Source organism: Oncorhynchus clarkii, chromosome 18 (assembly GCF_045791955.1).
Source record: "Oncorhynchus clarkii lewisi isolate Uvic-CL-2024 chromosome 18, UVic_Ocla_1.0, whole genome shotgun sequence".
NCBI lineage: Eukaryota > Metazoa > Chordata > Actinopteri > Salmoniformes > Salmonidae > Oncorhynchus > Oncorhynchus clarkii.
In genome coordinates this window covers 21,204,326-21,224,496 of record NC_092164.1, presented here as the reverse complement: position 1 = coordinate 21,224,496, position 20,171 = coordinate 21,204,326, and the positions used below count along the sequence as shown (strand labels likewise).

Sequence of the window (20,171 nt, the reverse complement as noted above, 5' to 3'; positions counted from 1 at the left end):
ACCTTTTTATCACTGGCATCATTCAGCGTATCACAATGTATCTTATTGATAACTGCACCCAGCTTTGACAGACAGTGCCTCGGTCAGCTGAGCCGAAACATGTCACAATACCCACAGTTCAATGGGGAAGCCATCACGGGGTCTCTCTCAATCTGCCTCACAGGTGCAGCAGGATGAGGTCAAAGGTCATGGGAGTGTGGCCTGGCTAAGCCCAGGATGAGGTGCGGGGCCATTTTCCCCCTTGACCCTGTGGAGTGTTCCCTAATGGTCTCCTGTTGAAAGGGAACAATGCTAAACTCCTCCACTTCCTCCCCTAATCTACCCACTCCTCCTTTGTGACGGAAGATACGGGAGTGAAGGTGGTTAAATATCTAGTCCACTTTACACCCTAGCTATCCCATGGTGTGGTGCCTACCAGGAGGCTGCTGGGAAGAACCCCCCCGTCCTTGGTGAGGAACAGCTAGATTCTCATGCCATTCTCACCATGGTTCTTGTGCTTTGTTCTCTCCATGTTAAGTGGGAGGGTTTCAAAGGTGGGACTTATCAATAGAACACTCAGTGGTGGATTAACCCATTCAACCCTACATGTTTTTATTTTAATGAGAGTTGAAGGGTGGATATTTCTTTAATCTCAGATTGTGTTCCGACCAACTGGGAGTCTTCTTTTTTTGTTGTTGCTTGCGTCTTGTCTGAACTTTCATCCCTATCTGAACCAATGAAGAGTATATCTTTGTGAATGTTTGACACCGAATGAATTAAATGCACAGAAAACTTGGTGAGAAAGATCAGACGCTTCCGGGTGGAGAAAGATTATCCACTATCTGTAAAAATATGAGGAAGAGCTTAGGTTTACATAAATATGCAGGGGAGAGGAAGCGAAGGAGAGAGAAAAAAAAATTAGAAAGGGAGAGTGAAATGAGAGAGAGACAGGGAAGGAAAGGGAAGGAAAAAGAGGGGATTATTTTTTCCCCATGGCCTGCACATACACCCCTCACCCCAGCTACTTGCTGATAAAGGCATATTGTTGCTCGAGGTGAAGGTAAAGTTCAGACCGTTTAAACCCTGGATGACCCCTTCCTTGTCAAAGCAAATGGTTAAATAGGGTCAGTAAGTGGAGACAAGGGTGACAATAGCCCACTTCAGTACAAAGAGGGCCTGCTTTTACAGGCCCAGAAGACGACACCAGTAAAGCCTGACAGTTCTCATGGTAATGGGATAAAATGCCCCTTAGCCCCTCAGTGTGTGAAGGCTGTAAAATAATTACAGGGGAATCGTGGGCAAACAACAGGAAATTGACCCAGGACACAATGAGAGGTACCCTTTATCAATAATGCTGTTGACACGGTCTGTCATCTCAATCACTTGATGCAAGATGTTTCGAGTCCCAGTGTATTAAAATTGGGACAGACACTGAAGCGATTTCTTTCCATTGTAATGTTAGTGAATTATGTCGAAGGTTATCATACATGAAGATGTATAATTAATACAATTGTCATGAATGTTGGAACCGTATTGGAAAGGACAATGTGAAATGAAAACACCTGAACTAGCATAATACAGTTTAGGTCGGCAAGATGGTGAGAAAAGGGCATCAACGCTCCACAGATTAGTTGGCCAATTTCTCAACAAATTTCCCCCTGCAGGGGGAGACATTACTGTTTAGAGGACAACTTCCAAACACAGACATTAGTTCATTAATCTTGGTGCACCGATTCCTTTAGCGTTATCATTTTCGTCAACATCCGCTGAATTGCAGAGTGCCAAAATTACTAAAAATTATACATTTTCATGAAATCACAAATACAATATACCAAAACACAGCTTAGCTTGTTGGCATGTCAGATTTCAAAAAAGCTTTACAGCGAAAGCTATCCAAGCGTTTATGTTAGGACAGCTCTCTCAGCAGACAAAACATTACAAACAGCTAGCAGCAAAGTAGATTGGTCACGAAAGTCAGAAAACCAATAAAATGAATCGCTTACCTTTGATGATCTTCGGATGTTTGCTCTCACGAGACTCCCAGTTACACAATAAATGTTTGTTTTGTTTGATAAAGATTATTTTTATATCCAAAAACCTCAATTTGGTTGGCCCATTTTGTTCAGTAATCCACAGGATCGTGCAGGTCACGACGGGCAGACGAAAATTCCAAATAGTATCCGTAAAGTTCGTAGAAACACGTCAAACGTTTTTTATAATCAATCCTCAGGTTGTTTTTACAATAAATAATCGATAATATTTCAACCGGACGGTATCTTTTTCAATAGGAGAGAGAGAGAAAAGGTCTGCTCCAAGCTGCTCGCCCATGCAAAACTCTGGGGGGACACAGCTATCCACTGACGCGATGTGATCATTCTCGCTAATTTTTAAGAATAAAAACCTAAAACTATGTCTGTTCACACCTTGTGGAAGCCATAGGGAAAGGGATCTGGTTGATATCCCTTTAAATGGAGGATAGGCATGCAATGGAACAGAGAGGTTTCAAAATAACAGCACTTCCTGGATGGATTTTCCTCAGGTTTTCGCCTGCAATATCTGTTCTGTTATACTCACAGACAATATTTTGACAGTTTTGGAAACTTTAGAGTGTTTCCTATCCTAATCTGCCAATTATATGTATATTCTAGCTTCTGGGCCTGAGAAATAGGCAGTTTCATTTGGGAACGTTTTTCATCCAAACATCAAAATACTGCCCCCTAGTCTCAAGAAGTTAAATGATTGCGCATTTAAATTTTAAAGGGGCAATCTGTAATTGCTACATCCATTTTTTGGGGACTTAAAAATTAATGATATATACCCATTGATTTTTGAAGAATACAACTTCTAAATGCCTCATGAGATTAGTTAAACTGTCGAACTCCATCAGAACACACAATATATAAGCTTGTTTTACTCCAATATTGTAAAACAAGTAAATGTTAACAAACACTACATAGCCTCAAAACATGGTTAAAACTATCATTTTGATATCATTGATGGTCTGTCCTTGCATCCATAGCTCAGTCTATGAATTCGAGTGGTTAAGTTTGCCGAATTAGGGGTGCATTGTTATTGTTTCAACTAAGGATTGCCACTTTAAACCTGGGTAATGGGGTGTTATGATGTGCAGGGAAGGTTACTTTATATAGTCTCCATTCTCAAACCTGGAGGACAAACACAAACACACAAAAAAAGCCCTTTTGCCACTTCCTGTGTCATTCTTCTTAAAAATAGCAACATAAGTCAGCCTTGTTTTTTTCCCTCTCAGTATTGACCCAGTTCTCTGCCTGATACTGCAGTGCGAAGTCTACCACAACATGTGTGTGTGTGTGTGTGTGTGCGCGCGCGCGTGACTGCATGTGTCTTCCTATCTTCTTCTAGATCGAAGGACATTAGAGATCGTACGGGAGCCTTGGCGTTCAGCTCTGTGACTGACGATGAGGGGAAGTTAAGAGCAGCAGCGGAGCCACTTGTTCAATGGAGCTTTTGATTCGATCGCCGGCCAGACGACTCTGAGCCAAAGTCTTCCTCTGTCACTGGCACCTTGTGCTTTGATTGCACAGCCATTTGAAAAGGATAGAGTATCATAGCAACTGTGTCATGGACATACCTTCACACAGGAAATAAAATGGTTTGATGGAAGTCTACGTAACACCGTAATGTAGGCACAACGTCAAACCAACATACTCATTTAAAAGGCTCACAATAGCAAAGGATATACTTAAATGCATGCTGGCCCCACCATTATTGAATTGAATTGACTTTTTATTTTTAAACTGCAGAGGTATAAATGTTAGTGTTATAGCTAAATCCCAGACCATACTTTCCACCTAAATCACACACTATAACAAGATATGGATAATTTCCCATGTTATCCTGTGACCTAATATATTTAAAGAATTGTGACATAAAACCTACTATTGTAATGGTTCCTGTTGAAAAACAAACCAGGGAAACTGGATCGGTTTTCAAGTGGTGTTGTACATTTTCCTCAAAATCAAGATATCCAGTGCTTTTATGTTACTTCATAGAACACAAGCATGGTCAATTCATCAAACTTCGGCAGTATGGATTTTATTTTTTGCAAAACACAACTGTGTTTGCAACTGTTTGGACTAATGATTACACCCCTGAATGATTTATGGTGTGTTCAAGACAACTGGGAAAACCAGCTCAGACTGGGAAAAATCGTGACGTCAGTGATCTTCAGGTCGGATAAGGCGGAGCTCTAGGATAATGCCCGAGTTTCCGAGTTGGAAGATTGATAAAAAAAGTTAGTTCCAAGTTGTCTTGAAGGCACCACAAACCAACCTGGAAAAGGCAGACCAAGATGGTTGAAAAAACTGGAGATGGTAAGGTGGCTATGATAGGGTACACAAACAAACACATCTCTGCTTATTCTTACCTACAACTCCTACAAATATATATTGGGTTAATAATCCATTAGGCGGGCCTAGGAGCCTAAATATAGAGAGTGTAGGCTTTCCAGTATTCTTACTAACTGGTTTTGTAACAACACAAAATCCCCCAAAGATGGTTTAGTCTGAAGATGCCTAGAAACTGCTTCTCCAAAATAAATCCCAGATCACGCTTGTAGGCAATGTCATGGCAATGTTAGCTAGCTAAACTCATGCAGGTCATCGGGTCTAAGTCGTTTGTGTGTTTTGCGAAGCATTCCCGGAAGTTTGGCGATGTTGGGCCTCTGGGTATAGAAACTCTGTGATTTAAACTGTCTGAGCATCTAATGCTTTTACTTCCTGTGTGATGGACATTACTCCTCTCCCCACTCAGACCACTCCCAGACAATCCTAGAAAAATTCTTGCTTGGGAAATTGCTCTATGCAAATAAAATGTTTTTGTTTCTTTTGGACCATTTTAAATTAAAACAATCACAGTAAAGTACTTAATTATTAACCAGAAAGGATTTGATATTGAGATGAAAAATGGCTTCATTGGATCTTTTTAATGTCACCAATCAGCCTTATATTTAACCAGTATTTTACCTTTGTTTAACCGGTATAGCCTAGTTGCTATTACATCAACAACTGAACAACCAAACCAAGATGGCTGACCAAGACGGTCTACGCTTCCGGTCAGAGATGGGGAAGGTAAGCTGCCTCCCTTGGGGTTCACAAAGAACTATGTTACAAATCCTTTACACATATGCTTATCACGCTAGCCTATGTCTATTAAGTCTAGTGAGCGTAGGCTTTTTAGTTTAACTTCTTGATTCTACTTGAGACGCATATGTCTCAACTAGGCACCTGGAAATGCAAATGCGCTACGCTAAATGCTAAATGTACTCGTTAAAACTCAAACCTTGATCAAAATTCACATGCAGGGTATTGAATTAAAGCTACACTCGTTGTGAACCTAGCCAACAAGTCAGATTTTTAAAATGCTTTTCGGCGAAAGCATGAGAAGCTATTATCTGATAGCATGCAACACCCCAAAATGCCTGAATGCGATGTAAACAAAGATATAGCTTAGCCGGCGCAACACAAAACGCAGAAATAAAATATAAAACATTCATGACCTTTGACGAGCTTCTTTCTTGGCACTCCTATATGCCCCATAAACATCACTATTGGGTCTTTTTTTCGTTTAAATCGGTCCATATATACCCAAAATAGCTTTCTATGGAAGCTGTGTCATTCAGAAAAAAACATCGTTTTTAAACGCTGCGTCATTTTTTAAAATTAAAAAAGTCGACGATAAACTTTCACAAAACACTTCGAAATCCTTTTGTAATCCAACTTTAGGTATTAGTAAACGTTTATAATCTATCAAAATGATTACAGGGCGATGTATATTCAATAGCTCCTCGTCTGCAAATCAATGGCTGCCAATGTCCACATTGAAAAGAGCCTGGTGGAGACCGGAAGAAACGGAATCCAGATAGTTGGATTTTCCAACAAAAAATTCAATTGAAAATGACGACAATGGCGACATCGTGTGGAATTTGTATGAATTGCATGCAGGTCGATATTACATTTTGTCCCCTTTTAACAACCCATGAAAGTGACTTATGGAAATTATTTTTAGCTTTCAGAGAGCAGTTTTTCTTGCGTTTTTCAATGAAACACACGATCTGTTATAGTCACAGCCGTGATTTAACCAGTTTTAGAAACTTCAGAGTGTTTTCTATCCACACATACTAATCATATGCATATACTATATTCATGGCATGAGTAGCAGGACGCTGAAAAGTTGCGCGATTTTTAACAGAATGTTCGAAAAAGGAAGGGGTAGACTTAAGAGGTTTTAATATGGCTAACTAGTTTCATAACACAATTGTTGTGCTCAAGAGTTACCTGTCAAAAAGAACACAGAGGATGTTCTTTAATGGAAACCTCTCCAAAATAATCCAGGTAGAATCAGGAATTCACCAGCGCACCTGTCTCGGCACCTTATGTCACGCCCTGGCCTTAGTTATCTTTGTTTTCTTTATTATTTTGGTTAGGTCAGGGTGTGACATGGGGGATTAATGTGTTTATCTTGTCTAGGGGTTTTGTAAGTTTATGGGGCTGTTTCCTTTCTAGGTAAATTGTATGTCTATGGTTGCCTAGATTGGTTCTCAATTAGAGGCAGCTGTCTATCGTTGTCTCTGATTGGGAACCATATTTAGGCAGCCATATTCTTTGGGTATTTTGGTGGGTGATTGTTTCCTGTGTCTGTTTCGGTGCCAGTTCACTTTGTTATTTTGTATATGTGTTCATGATACATTTTTTCACATTAAATACCATGGACACCTACCACGCTGCATATTGGTCCGATCCTTGTTTCACGTCTTCAGAGGAAGAGGAGGAAATCTGCCGTGACACCTTACTTTTTTCAAGCTTTACTAACGAAATGCCACTGGCTTTGAGTAAAGCCAGTGGCATGACTCCACACAATACACATCAGCTACTACAGTGACTGAAATGACTGCAACACTTAACAAAAAGTTGCAGATCGTTTCAGAATGGGTGACAAGTGAGTTCTAAATATTTCCAAAACTAAAATCATTGTATTTGGGACAAATCATTCACTAAACCCTAAACCTCAACTAAATCTTGCAATGAATAATGTGGAAATTGAGCAAGTTGAGGTGACTAAACTGCTAGATTGTAAACTGTCATGGTCAAAACATATTGATACAACAGTAGCTAAAATGGGAGAAGTCTGGCCATAATAAAGTGCTGTTCTGCCTTAACAACACTATCAACAAGGCAGGTCTTACAGGCCCTAGTTTTGTCGCACCTGGACTACTGTTCAGTCGTGTGGTCAGATAACACAAAGAGGGACTTAGGAAAATTACAATTGGATCAGAACAGGGCAGCCCGGCTGACCCTTAAATGTACACAGGGAGCTAACATTAATGGTATAGATGTCAATCTCTCATTGCTGATAGTTGAAGAGCGATTGACTTCATCACTACTTGTTTTTTTTAAGAAGTGTTGACAAGCTGAAGGCACCGAGCTGTCTGTTTAAACTACTAGCACACATCTCAGACACCCATGCATACCCCACAAGACATGCCACCATAGGTCTCGTCACAATCCCTAAGTCCAGAACAGACTATGGGAGGCGTACATTACTACACAGAGCCATGACTAAATGGAACTCTATTCCACATCAGGTAACTGATGTACGCAGTAGAAACAGATTTAAAAACAGGTAAAAATACACCTTATGGAACAGCGGGGACTGTGACGAGACACACACACAAAGGTACAGACACGCATACGTGCGCTAGCACACGCACTCTACACACACGTACATTGTAATTTTGTTGTATGGTGTTATTATCATTTTTTTTTATTGTAGATATGTAGTGGTGTAATAATGTTATATCATGTATTGTTTTATCTTTTGTTGTATATGTAATGTAAGAGCTTAAATGTGTTTGGACCCCAGGAAGAGTAGCTGCTGCCTTGGCAACAGCTAATGAGGATCCCTAATAACTACAAATACAACTAACGTAACAGCATGTGTCTATATCAAAAGCTAACAATGTTAATAAAACTATCTATGCATCTATTGCTTGTACAACCGGTCTGACTGATGGTAGCAGGCAGCCTCCTATCCATTGTAAAGTCAAGTGAAGTTCAACTGTGGCTCTTTCTGTGAGTCACATCACAGCTCTGTTCTTTTCAACTACTCCCTTCCGCTCCTCATTAGCTTCACACTGAGCCAACTCCGGGCCATTGATCAGCAGGGAATATGTTGCTATCATACTCTGCAGAAGACCAGAACTTTCTGTCAACTCGTTCTCTCACATAGTTATCACAGTTGTCAAGGCAATAATGTTGTAATCATAACTGTCTGGACGTGTAATTCTCAGCCCAAGAGGGGATTGGAGATTGGAAATTAGCTTTATACTCCATATTAGTTCTCAGTTCGTTTATTTCACAGTTCCTTTTTCACTGTCTAATCAGCCACAATTATTTTACCAGCAGTATGTCGCACTAACTTGGTGCTAATAGCATCCATGTTTTTTTTAAACTCGATGTCTACTTCCCAGTGCTGAAAAACAATTGTCATACCTACTGTACATGTGCAATATAGCCTATCCCATATAACATGGACGTTAGTCAAAACAATGCAACATACTGTAAGGCCTTGGCATAGAAACCAGTTCTTCCTACATACATTTGAACTCGGAAATTTTACATACAGTCATTAAAACTTATTTTTCAACCACTCCAAACATTTCTTGCAAACAAACTATAATTTTGGCAAGTCAGTTTGGACATCTACTTTGTGCATGACACAAGTCATTTTTCCAACAATTGTTTACAGACAGGTTATTTCCCTTATAATTCACTGTATCACAATTCCAGTGGGTCAGAAGTTTACACACACTAAGTTGACTGTGCTTTTAAACAGCTTGGAAAATTCCAGAAAATGACGTCATAGCTTTAGAAGCTTATGATGGGCTAAATGACATAATTTGAGCCAATTGGAGGTGTACTTGTGGATGTATTTCAGGACTTACCTTTAAACTCTGTGCCTCTTTGCTTGACATCATGGGGAAATCAAAAGAAATCAGCCAAGACCTCAGAAAAAAATTGCAGACCTCTGGTTCATCCTTGGGAGCAATTTTCAAATGCTTGAAGGTACCACGTTCATCTGTACAAACAATAGTACGCAAGTATAAAGACCATGGGACCACGCAGCCGTCATACTGCTCATGAAGGAGATGCGGAGACGCGTTCTGTCTCCTAGAGATGAACGTACTTTTGTGTGAAAAGTGCAAATCAATCCCAGAACAACAGCAAAGGACCTTGTGAAGAGACTGGAGGAAACAGGTACAAAAGTAAATATATCCACAGTAAAACGAGTCCTATATCGACATAACCTGAAAGGCCGCTCAGCAAGGAAGAAGCCACTGCTCCAAAACCGCCATAAAAAAGCCAGACTACAGTTTGCAACTGCACATGGGGACAAAGATCATACTTTTGGAGAAATGTCCTCTGGTCTGATGAAACAAAAATAGAACTGTTTGGCCATAATGACCATCTGGAGGAAAAAGGAAAAATGAGGGAAAAGGTGGAGGCTTGCCAGCCGAAGAACACCATCGCAACCGTGAAGCACGGGGTGGCAGAATCATGTTGTGGGGGTGCTTTGCTGCAGGAGGGACTGGTGCACTTCACAAAATAGATGGCATCATGAGGAAATTCATGTGGATGTATTGAAGCAACATCTCAAGACATCAGTCAGGAAGTTAAAGCTTGGTCGCAAATGGGTCTTTCAAATTGACAATGACCCCAAACACATTTCCAAAGTTGAGGCAAAATGGTTTAAGGACAACAAAGTCAAGGTATTGGAGTGGCCATAACAAAGCCCTGACCTCAATCCTATAGAAAATGTGTGGGCAGAACTGTAAAAGCGTGTGCGAGCAAGGAGGCCTACAAACCTGACTCAGTTACACCAGCTTTGTCAGGAGGAATGGGCCAAAACAATTTTAAAAGGCAATGCTAGCAAATACTAATTGAGTGTTTGTAACTTCTGACACCCTGGGAATGTGATGAAATAAATAAAAGCTGAAATAAATCAATTATTCTCTCTACTATTATTCTGACATTTCACATTCTTAAAATAACTGATGTCTTGAGATGCTGCTTCAATATATCCACATAATTTTCCTCCCCCATGATGCAATCTATTTTGTGAAGTGCACCAGTCCCTCCTGCATCAAAGTACTCCCACAACATGATGCTGCCACTCCCGTGCATCACGGTTGGGCTGGTGTTCTTCGGCTTGCAAGCCACCCCCTTTTTCCTCCAAACATAACAATTGTCATTATGGCCAAAGAGTTCTACTTTTGTTTCATCAGACCAGAGAACTTTTGTCCAAAAAGTACAATCTTTGTCCCCATGTGCAGTTGCAAACCATAGTCTGGCTTTTCTATGGCGGTTTTGGAGCAGTGGCTTCTTCCTTGCTGAGCTGCCTTTCAGATTATGTCGATATAGGACTCGTTTTACTGTGGATATAGATACTTTTGTATCTGTTTCCTCCAGCATCTTCACAAGGTCCTTTGCTGTTGTTCTGGGATTGATTTTGCACTTTTCACACCAAAGTACGTTCATCTCTAGGAGACAGAACGCGTCTCCTTCCTGAGCGGTATGACGGCTGCATGGTCCCATGGTGTTTATAGTTGCGTACTATTGTTTGTGCAGATGAACGTGGTACCTTTAGGTGTTTGGAAATTGCTCCCACGGATGAACCAGACTTGTGAAGGTATACAATTATTTATTTTTTTTTGTTTATGTCTTGGCTGATTTTTTTATATTTCCCCATGATGTCAAGCAAAGAGGCACTGAGTTTTAGTTTAAGCCTTGAAATACATCCACAGGTACACCTCCAATTGGCTCAAATGATGTCAATTAGCCTATCAGAAGCTTCTAAAGCCATGACACCACTTTCTGGAATTTTCCAAGCTGTTTAAAGGCAGAGTGAATTTAGTGAATTATAAGTGAAATAATCTGTCTGGAAACAATTGTTGAAAAAATTACTTGTGTCATGCACAAAGTAGATGTCCTAACCGACTTGCCAAATTAACAAGACATTTTTGGAGTTGTTGAAAAATGTGTTTTATTGACTCCAATCTAAGTGTATGTAAACTTCCGACTTCAACTGTACAGTGAGGCAAGCAATACACACACACACACACACACACACACACACACACACACCAGCCCTCCCTCTCACTCACACACAACTCCCCCCAACCTTATCCATTATCATATCAGCACAGTTGAATTGAAAAGACGAACATCAGTCATTCAGATGATATCCGGGAGGACAGGACTGGGTGGCAGTTAATAGAGTCTCCCATGGAGGCTGGCTGGCGGTGGGGAAAGATGGGTCCCATGGGCCAGCGATCTGATGGGAGATGTCTGAGTGTCAGACACGGTGGGGGGATGTAATCCCAGTCGTATGCACGGTTTGTCCCCTCAGGGCTGATTCCATCTATACATGCCCACGGTCTCCTTAGCTCACTCTCAACATCTCGCCTACACCGGAGAACCTCTCATTGATTTCCTGGGCCTTCATTGTGTCTGTGCTACTGCTCGTTTTGTGTGATGTGTTGTTGATTTGGCAGTCTGATGATTTGTGTTAGTTGGTTTAGCTGGATGTCGATTGGTTGTGACGAATATGCCAGGCTGTCTCAATGTCAGAATTCAGACTGCATAAACTATTATGCAAATAATTTTGTCACAATGTCATCTCAGATGTTCCGATTCATTTATTTTTGGGGGGAAGGGGGGTTCTGTGATACAACATTGCTATTGAGTCTAGAAATATGTAAATGGAATCCCTAAGCAACGCTTATTGGTATGATACAGTCTACCGTTTGTGCTTCCGTAGAACAACTGAAAATGCCTCTGGGATGATGAGACATACAGGGAAAAGGGATACCGAGTCAGTTCCACAACTGAATGCATTCAACCGAAATGTGTCTTCTGCATTTAACCAACCTTTCTGAATCAGAGAGGGGTGTGGGATTGCCTTAATCGACGTCATCGGCACCCAGGGAGCAGTTGCTGTTGGGGGTTAACTGCCTTGCTTAAGGGCAGAACAGCAGATTTTTCCCACCTTGCCGGCTCTGTGATTCAAACAGCAACCTTCCGGTTACTGGCCCAATGCTCTTAACCTCTGTGCTACCTTCCGCCTGCTGCATATAGATGTGTGTTTTAGAACTATAATTGTCTGTACTATATAAATAACTATGATTCTCAGAGGGATTAAATATATTGTGAACTGTTATGAGAGAAAGCATTGGAGGTCCCCATAGAGCTTACATAAAGTGTTACACATTTACACTGCGCATTGCCACCTACTGTACTGTACACACTGATCATTGTGGACAATGGGAGAATGGTCAAGGGAACCTTTATGTGATAACTGGAACCTTGCACTGAAATTACCCCATGCCCCTTTAGTTTGCCCCTGAAGAAAAGCAATTATAAAAGTCTGATGCACCTTGGTGACTAATTTCCCACCTAACAGGCATCGAAGGGCCTGGGGGGGATTTCGCAGCTCGTGCAATCGCTCCTCTCAACAACGAGGAGGAGAAAGAGGAGTGGAAACAGAGCGGGATTGGAGGGTGCGGGACATATTAAGCATTAATATTTTACACGCTCAAGCCGCCATTTGTCTCCTTCCTATTTTCCTTGGATTTAATCATCTCCACAGACGCGTCAGAGGGAGTCAGAGGCTCGCTAAAATATGCACATGTGGTGGTTATGTGTTATAAAAAGAACTGGGTTCTGAAGAGCTGCCGAGTCAATGTGATGGTTCTCTCTTTGTGATGAGAGTTGGTCTACCATGGGAAATTGGAAATTCATAGAAAGGCATATAAGCAGGTCTATGGGAGATATGCCTACAGCCAGACATGAGTATAAACAATGTACAGTTGAAGTCGACGTTTACATACACTTAGGTTGGAATCATTAAAACTAGTTTTTCAACCACTCAACAAATTTCTTGTTAACAAACTATAGTTCTGGCAAGTAGGTAAGGACATATACTTTGTGTATGACACAAGTCATTTGTCCAACAATTGTTACACACAGATTATTTCACTTATAATTCACTATATCACAATTCCAGTGGGTCAGAAGTTTACATACACCAAGTTGACTGTGCCTTTAAACAGCTTGGAAAATTCCAGAAAATGATGTCATGGCTTTAGAAGCTTCTGATAGGCTAATTGACATCATTTGAGTCAATTGGAGAAGTGCCTGTGGATGTATTTCAAGTCTTACCTTCAAACTCAGTGCCTCTTTGCTTGACATCATGGGAAAATAAAAACAAATCACCCAAGACCTCAAAAACGAATTGTAGACCTCCACAAGTCTGGTTCATCAGTGGGAGCAATTTCCAAACGCCTGAAGGTACCACGTTCATCTGTACAAACAATAGTACACAAGTATAAACACCATGGGACCACGCAGCCGCCATACCGCTCAGGAAGGAGACGTATTCTGTCTCCTAGAGATGAACATACTTTTCTGTGAAAAGTGCAAATCAATCCCAGAACAACAGCAAAGGACTTTGTGGAGATGCTGGAGGAAACTGGTACAAAAGTATCTATATCCACAGTAAAACGAGTCCTATAACGACATAACCTGATAGGCCGCTCACAAGAATCTGTGGACAATTCCTGGAAGTTGAAAATGTCCCAGTTCTTCCATGGCATGCATACTCACCAGACACGTCGCCCATTGAGCATGTTTGGGATACTCTGGATCGATGTGTACGACAGCGTGTTCCGTTTAGGGGCATTGGGACTGTGACAACATACCACAGGCCACAATCAACAGCCTGATCAACTCTATGCAAAGGAGATGCGTCATGCTGCATGAGGCAAATGGTGATCACACCAGATATGGACTGGTTTTCTGATCCATGCCCCTACTTTTCTTTAAAGGTATCTGTGACCGACAGGTACATATCTGTGTTCCCAGTCATGTGAAATCCATAGATTACGACCTATTGAATTTATTTAAATTGCCTGATTTCCTCAAATGAACTTTTACTTTGAATTTGTTGCGTGTTGCGTTCATATTTTTGTTCAGTGTATATATTCACATGAAAGCTCCTATGTGTATTGAACATCTGTCAAAATCATTTAGCCATGAAACTTAGCTAAGCAACAACATAAGGTTTAGTGCCTGCGGGCATAAGATCCACATGTTTATTGTTTTTTTTATATTATGTATCTTCATCATCTGCCCATTATTTCAGACACACACTCCTACGCACAAATCTTACTCTGTGGAATCTGGAAGTGTCTTTGGACACAAAATCCTCTTACTTTGGCAACATCTTTACTATGAAGCGCCGTCAGCCCTGGGTCTGGTTCCGTTGCTCTCTCCTTACTTTCACTCGTCTTTTGGCAGACTGTGGTGTCCGTCACTTCCTGCAGCCACAGGTGCCAGAGAGGCTTCTCGACGTCCCATTGTGACATCAGTGATGAGCGCCACTTCAGGTGTGCGCTGACTCCTGCACAGCTTGGCCCAGAAAGCTTTAATCTGAGCAGGGACGGGGCAGGGAGTCGGGAGCTTTGGACCATAGCCGTGTGTGCGGTTCAACGATAAGCCCTTCAAATTCAGGAGCCCTCGGCCTTCTTCTTCTTCCCCTCCCTCCAATCTTGCCTCCTCCTACTTCCCTTTTATCCCTGCATCCCCGCTAAGGGCGGGTGAGAACCTGACGGGATGGCCTGATGGGAAATAAATAAGCCCTGCATTTAAAGGAGTGAATTGAATTTTTCAACCTTTTTGTAGCAGCAATTTCTATCTTTCTCCTTGAGCTGTTCGATTAGGAAGAAAAAAAAAAACCTGCTCCATAATGGAATATTTAATCCATGAACCAAACCATTGTGAAATTAGAAACTGGGCCTCACAAATATATGGGGGAAATTAACTTGAATATTTCTGAAAGGTACTGGATGACTAGACGCTGCAGTTTTTTTCAACTACACAGGAAATGCTGCTTACCTATTGATCGTAGTGCAAAGTAGATTTCAATGGGTTGTGTTGTCAGCTGCAAGTCCCGTATATCTTTGAGCTTCAGCAAATCCCCGGCTCTTTGTAACAAGGAGGTGAGAATTCATATAGGGATTCCAAATCTATGATGCCATTTTTCTTTTTCCATCAATTCATATGTTTCCTCTTAAATCCAGGAAGGATTCATTTCAATTGCAGACTACATAGGCATTTGGAATGGCTTTGACACTGGCTTCACATTGAATCCCTCTCAAATTCTACAGCACTAGTGCCTGTGGTCATACTGTTATGCTGTCATTTCTTTTGTTATTAAATAGAACATGAGCACACAATCTTAGCTCTTACACACAGGCCACTCTTAAACCCGACAGTGTGTGATGCATAGGACTCGTCTGGTGACACACACAGTGCACTACAAACATGCCCGTTTAGACAAAAAACATACAAACAGCGTTCTCCTCGTTAACCTTTAGAGAGGCAGCTGTGTGATTGTTTATGCTCTGTCCCTGTGACAGGCAACGCTCAGGGTGATAGAGTACCCCTCTCACATACGCACCAGACAGCCTCTGTGGTGCCATCTGGTTTCATAGAGGACTTACCCGGTAAGTATCAGTGCAAGGTGAAGGGCTAACATCCCACATTCCCCCCTCCGGCTCTACCTCTGACACCTTTCTGCCCCCCCCCCCCCCCCCCCCCCAAAAAAAAAAAAATAATCTAGATACATGATGTTTGAGGTTATTTATTTATCTATTCCAGCCTTCACTTGACAGACTTGACACACTTCTTCCTACCACCAGATGGCAGTGTTAACTCGCAGCGCCTGTTTTCCACCCCTCTTTTTTTCTCTCGTATAAAACAAAGTAATTGCCTGCAGCACAGTTCAGAAGCTGCAGCTCCGGCTGACGCAGTTCTGGCTGGGCCCAGTCAATCCTTATTCATCACAGGAACACAGTTGCTGCTCTGAGGATGAGGGTTTAAACACGACCTGTTGACAACACAATGTGTGTGTGTGTGTGTGTGTGTGGCAGGTGAACCGTGCTGCCATCCAACTCCTTCCTCCTGATATTCATCTATCTCTCAACCATTTATAATTCAAAATGAGGAAGCCAGGGATTTTTGGGGCACTTCGAGAGGGGAGTATTTTTTTCCCCTGCACCACACAGCAGCAGCAGACTCTGATCGCTCCACTCGGTCTGATCAAAGCGGGAGGAAGTGTTATCGTGCCAGTGTTTGACACCCTCCACGCTTACTGCTGACAGAGAGAGGGGAAGGACTAATTAATACAGAATTCACTATAGTTCTGCGGGGAGTCAAGTATCTAGATTGGCTCTGATTGTGGGCTAAGGGGAGGTGGGGGGGGCTCTAGCACCGACTCCCTCAGACCCAGGCTGCGTCTCAAATGGCACCCTATTTGCTATGTATAGCACTACTTTTGACCCAGGCCCAAAGGGTTCTGGTCAGAAGTAGTGCACTATAGGCAATAGGTTGCCATTTGGGACTTAGCCCATGTCATCACCCACTCCATTACTGTCAAACTTCCAGCTTGTAGATACTATGAAGAGGGGCCAAAGAGCATTAGTTAATGAGTGTGTTCAGGCGGTTTGGGGGAACATTTAGGGCATTGGGAGGAGGTATGCATGTCTGGGATTTCATAGATCTGCCCTGGCGTTAATCGGTTGGAAAAATGCATTCCGGAGAGAGAAAGGTGGATGTTGTACTCTTCCAAATCTTTTTGATGCAACTAAGGGCTAACCACAAATGACATTTCGTTTGGCTGTATGTCATCGAGAGTGCATGAGGTCAATGCATTATTTCTGCAGAAAACCTATTTTAATGAAGCAATCATTAGTTCACCAGTACTTGGACACCCATTCTCTGTAGACATTGATGTATCCAACACATGTGTTCTTTGATCCAAATACTCCATAGACCCTTTCAGAACAGGGAATTATTTATTTTCATATTTTAGCAGATACTGTTATTCAGAGCAACTTATAGTAGTGAGTACATACATTTTCATACCGGTTGCCTGTGGGAATCGATCCCACAACCCTGGCGTTGCCAGCGCCATGCTCTACCAACTGAGCTACACAGTGCACAGAAGCATACAGAAATAAGCAACATATCGAAGATAATTAGTAGCTGTCTGACTCGCATAAAGTGTCAAAATGTTTGTAGCTTTCCAATGATTTGACTGCAGGCAACGCGCTATTTGATTCAATAGAATGCTGTGGTTGTCATTTATGAAGGATGCAGTACTCTGGCTTCTACAGACCAATCAACCTAGCAGAATATAAAGAAAAGAAAGCCTCAGTGGAGGTTATGTACTGTGTGATGATATTCTTTCATCAAGGCTTCTGTCACTGTACACGCTGTCTGTGTTTGTGGGCATATACAGTGCAATGAATAGCGAAAATGTACTGTATGTAAATGCAAGCATCCACCCACGGATGGACGCATGAATGCACATGCTCACACTCCTCCATGTCACATGTTGTAGCAAACCATGTTTATCAAGGTGAATCTCAGATCTTAGCTTAGCTGATTGAACCACTGTCAAAGTGACCAGGACATTAATATGTCCAGAACTCTCACACTCACAGCCAGGAAACACACAACTATGCTCTATTAAACACACCAAACGACCATGTCTCATAGCCTCTATTAGGCCAAAGTGACTTGTGTCTCCAGTTGCCACAACAACCGGTTCAAAGATTATCTGACAAGTGAAAAAGGAAAGATAATAGGACAAATTCCATACGCCAGGCCAACTACTGCTTAACAAATCCATCACACTGGGGACTCCCGTGGGATCTGAGCCTCACACTGTGTGTTGAATGAATGACTGGAAATCAATGGTGGCTGTGTGTTCACAGGGGTGGTATGTGGTGGTGTGGAGACCACCAGGGACAGGTTGGTGTGTTGACGTGACCTGTTTCCACCTAACCTGGTTGCACCAAAATGATCCCACGACTCGGAATGACTCGGCTCTTTCTTTGCTACCAGCGCAGTAGACACAAGTCAGGTCTTGGCCTCTGACGGTAGACTCATTTAGCAAATCTACGAAGGGTTGATAAGATCCGTTAAATTGTTGAACGCATCCAGATTACCAGTGTGCTGGATTTCTTCCTTTTACTGAGCAATCTACCGCTGCATCAAATGTGGATTGTGTGGACATGGTGTATACTGGTATAGTCAGTGCTACAATTGCAGGTAGAGGATGAATAAAGTGGAGTTAAGGTGTCCTTGGAATTATTTATTACACACAATGTCAGTGATGGGCTTCCACAGAAAGAACAGGCTGTTCCTCTCTATACCGTGCAACGTCTGGGTCAAAACACTCCAGAACAGTCTACTCAGAAACTCTATTTCATGTCTCATTCTAGCTTCTCTGACCCGCATTTCATTTATCTCCGGATGTCTCTTCAAAGGGAATATACTTTTATTGTTGGAATGTGCGCAGAATTGTCTGGTAAGAGGGCACATCTAAAAACATGTTGATTTCTATTTTCCAATAACTCCCAGTGTGGCTTTCATCGTATGACAAATTATTAGAAAATGTAGTAATATAATCTTTGATAATCTTTTAGTAATATAATCTTTTGGTAATCTTTTAGTAATCTAATATTTGATAATATTTTAATCTGATTATTACATGATTTGCCCTCTTTATCAGATTAAAAAAAGGGTTTATCTCAGCAACATCAGCACTGTGCATCATTGAAAACAGAGCCATGAGAAACCTCCCCATTTAGTGAAAATATTTCAAACCCTTTGCCTCTGTGTGCCATGTGTGGTACCTCCCGGTTATGTCACACGCGACCTTGTGAAAATGATACTGCCAGTGGCAAATTTTCACCTAACTCTACACTCCCCATTTTCCTGCTACAGAATCTCATCGTATTCCTGCCACCCAATGTGTTATCATTGCAATGCCGTAAAGGCATCAGTTACTTGGCTTTTCCAAGTGACCGAATTTCAATTAACGACCTGAAATAACAAGTTTAGTTCCTGTGTTTACATGAAGCTCATGGGTTTGGGAGAGGGATTTCATTCATTTCAAAAAAAAATATTAAAAAAATAATGACATACAAATTAACACTACGTGATGTCACAGTAACACTACAATGGATTCAAAAGGGAAGCCATTTTGAAAAATGGTTTAGAATGACATATCAATTGAATTTTATTAAAATAATGACACTATGTTCTGGCAGAACTCGAATGAATATGCAATCCAAATAATAAGATCTTTCAAGCCATAATATCATTAGTGAGGGTATTGATGTGATAGTGTCACCAAGTTCATGCCACCACACTTACGTCACTGCTACTGGGTGCCGTTAAGATAATTGAACTACACTTTTGTTCACTTTCCCCTCTTTACACTATATATACCAGCCACTCGCCAAAAACCTACTTACACGGAACCCAAACCGGCTGTGCGTGTGTGCCATCGTGCATACATTTATTTTGTCCCCCCACACCAAACGCGATCACGACACGCAGGTTAAAATATCAAAACAAACTCTGAACCAATTATATTAATTTGGGGACAGGTTGAAAAGCATTAAACATTTATGGCAATTTAGCTAGTTAGCTTGCATTTGCTAGCTAATTTGTCCTATTTAGCTAGCTTGCTGTTTCTAGCTTATTTGTCCTGGGATATAAGCATTTCCAACAATTAATCCACACATAAAAACGGTCAACCAAATCGTTTCTGATCATCTCTCCTCCTTCCAGGCTTTTTCATCGTTTAACTTATATGGTGATTGGCATCTAAACTTTTATAGTATTACCACGACAACCGGCAACAGTTAATCTTTCAATCATCCACATGGGTATAACCTATGGGGAGATGGCAAGTGGGTGCCTGCTTCTATAAACCAATGAGGAGATGGGAGAGGCAGGACTTGCAGCACGATCTGCGTCAGAAATAGGAATGACTTCTATTTTAGCCCTTAGCAACGCAGACGCTCGTTGGCGCATGTGAGTAGTCTGGGTGCAATAATTGAATAACATAGATTCCAAGATGTATTTTGCAACTCTTGCGGACGCGACCCGAGCTGCGTAGTCAGGGTATTACTTTTGCCATTCAAAGTGATAGAAAGACCCCAGAAAGAACGTTCTGATTACAGCCATTCATCTCTATGGAGGGTTTCAAACAGTGGCGTTGTACCAATAGGGGCTCAA

At 41.6% G+C, this 20,171-nt stretch overlaps 1 non-coding gene across 1 annotated transcript; it reads right to left on the bottom strand.

The window, feature by feature from the left end:
- Nucleotides 1–17,001: 17,001 nt before the first annotated feature.
- Nucleotides 17,002–17,070, bottom strand: trnaa-ggc (transfer RNA alanine (anticodon GGC)). Its single transcript has one exon. It is a non-coding gene; the product is annotated as a tRNA-Ala (tRNA).
- Between the last annotated feature and the right edge of the window lie 3,101 nt (nt 17,071–20,171).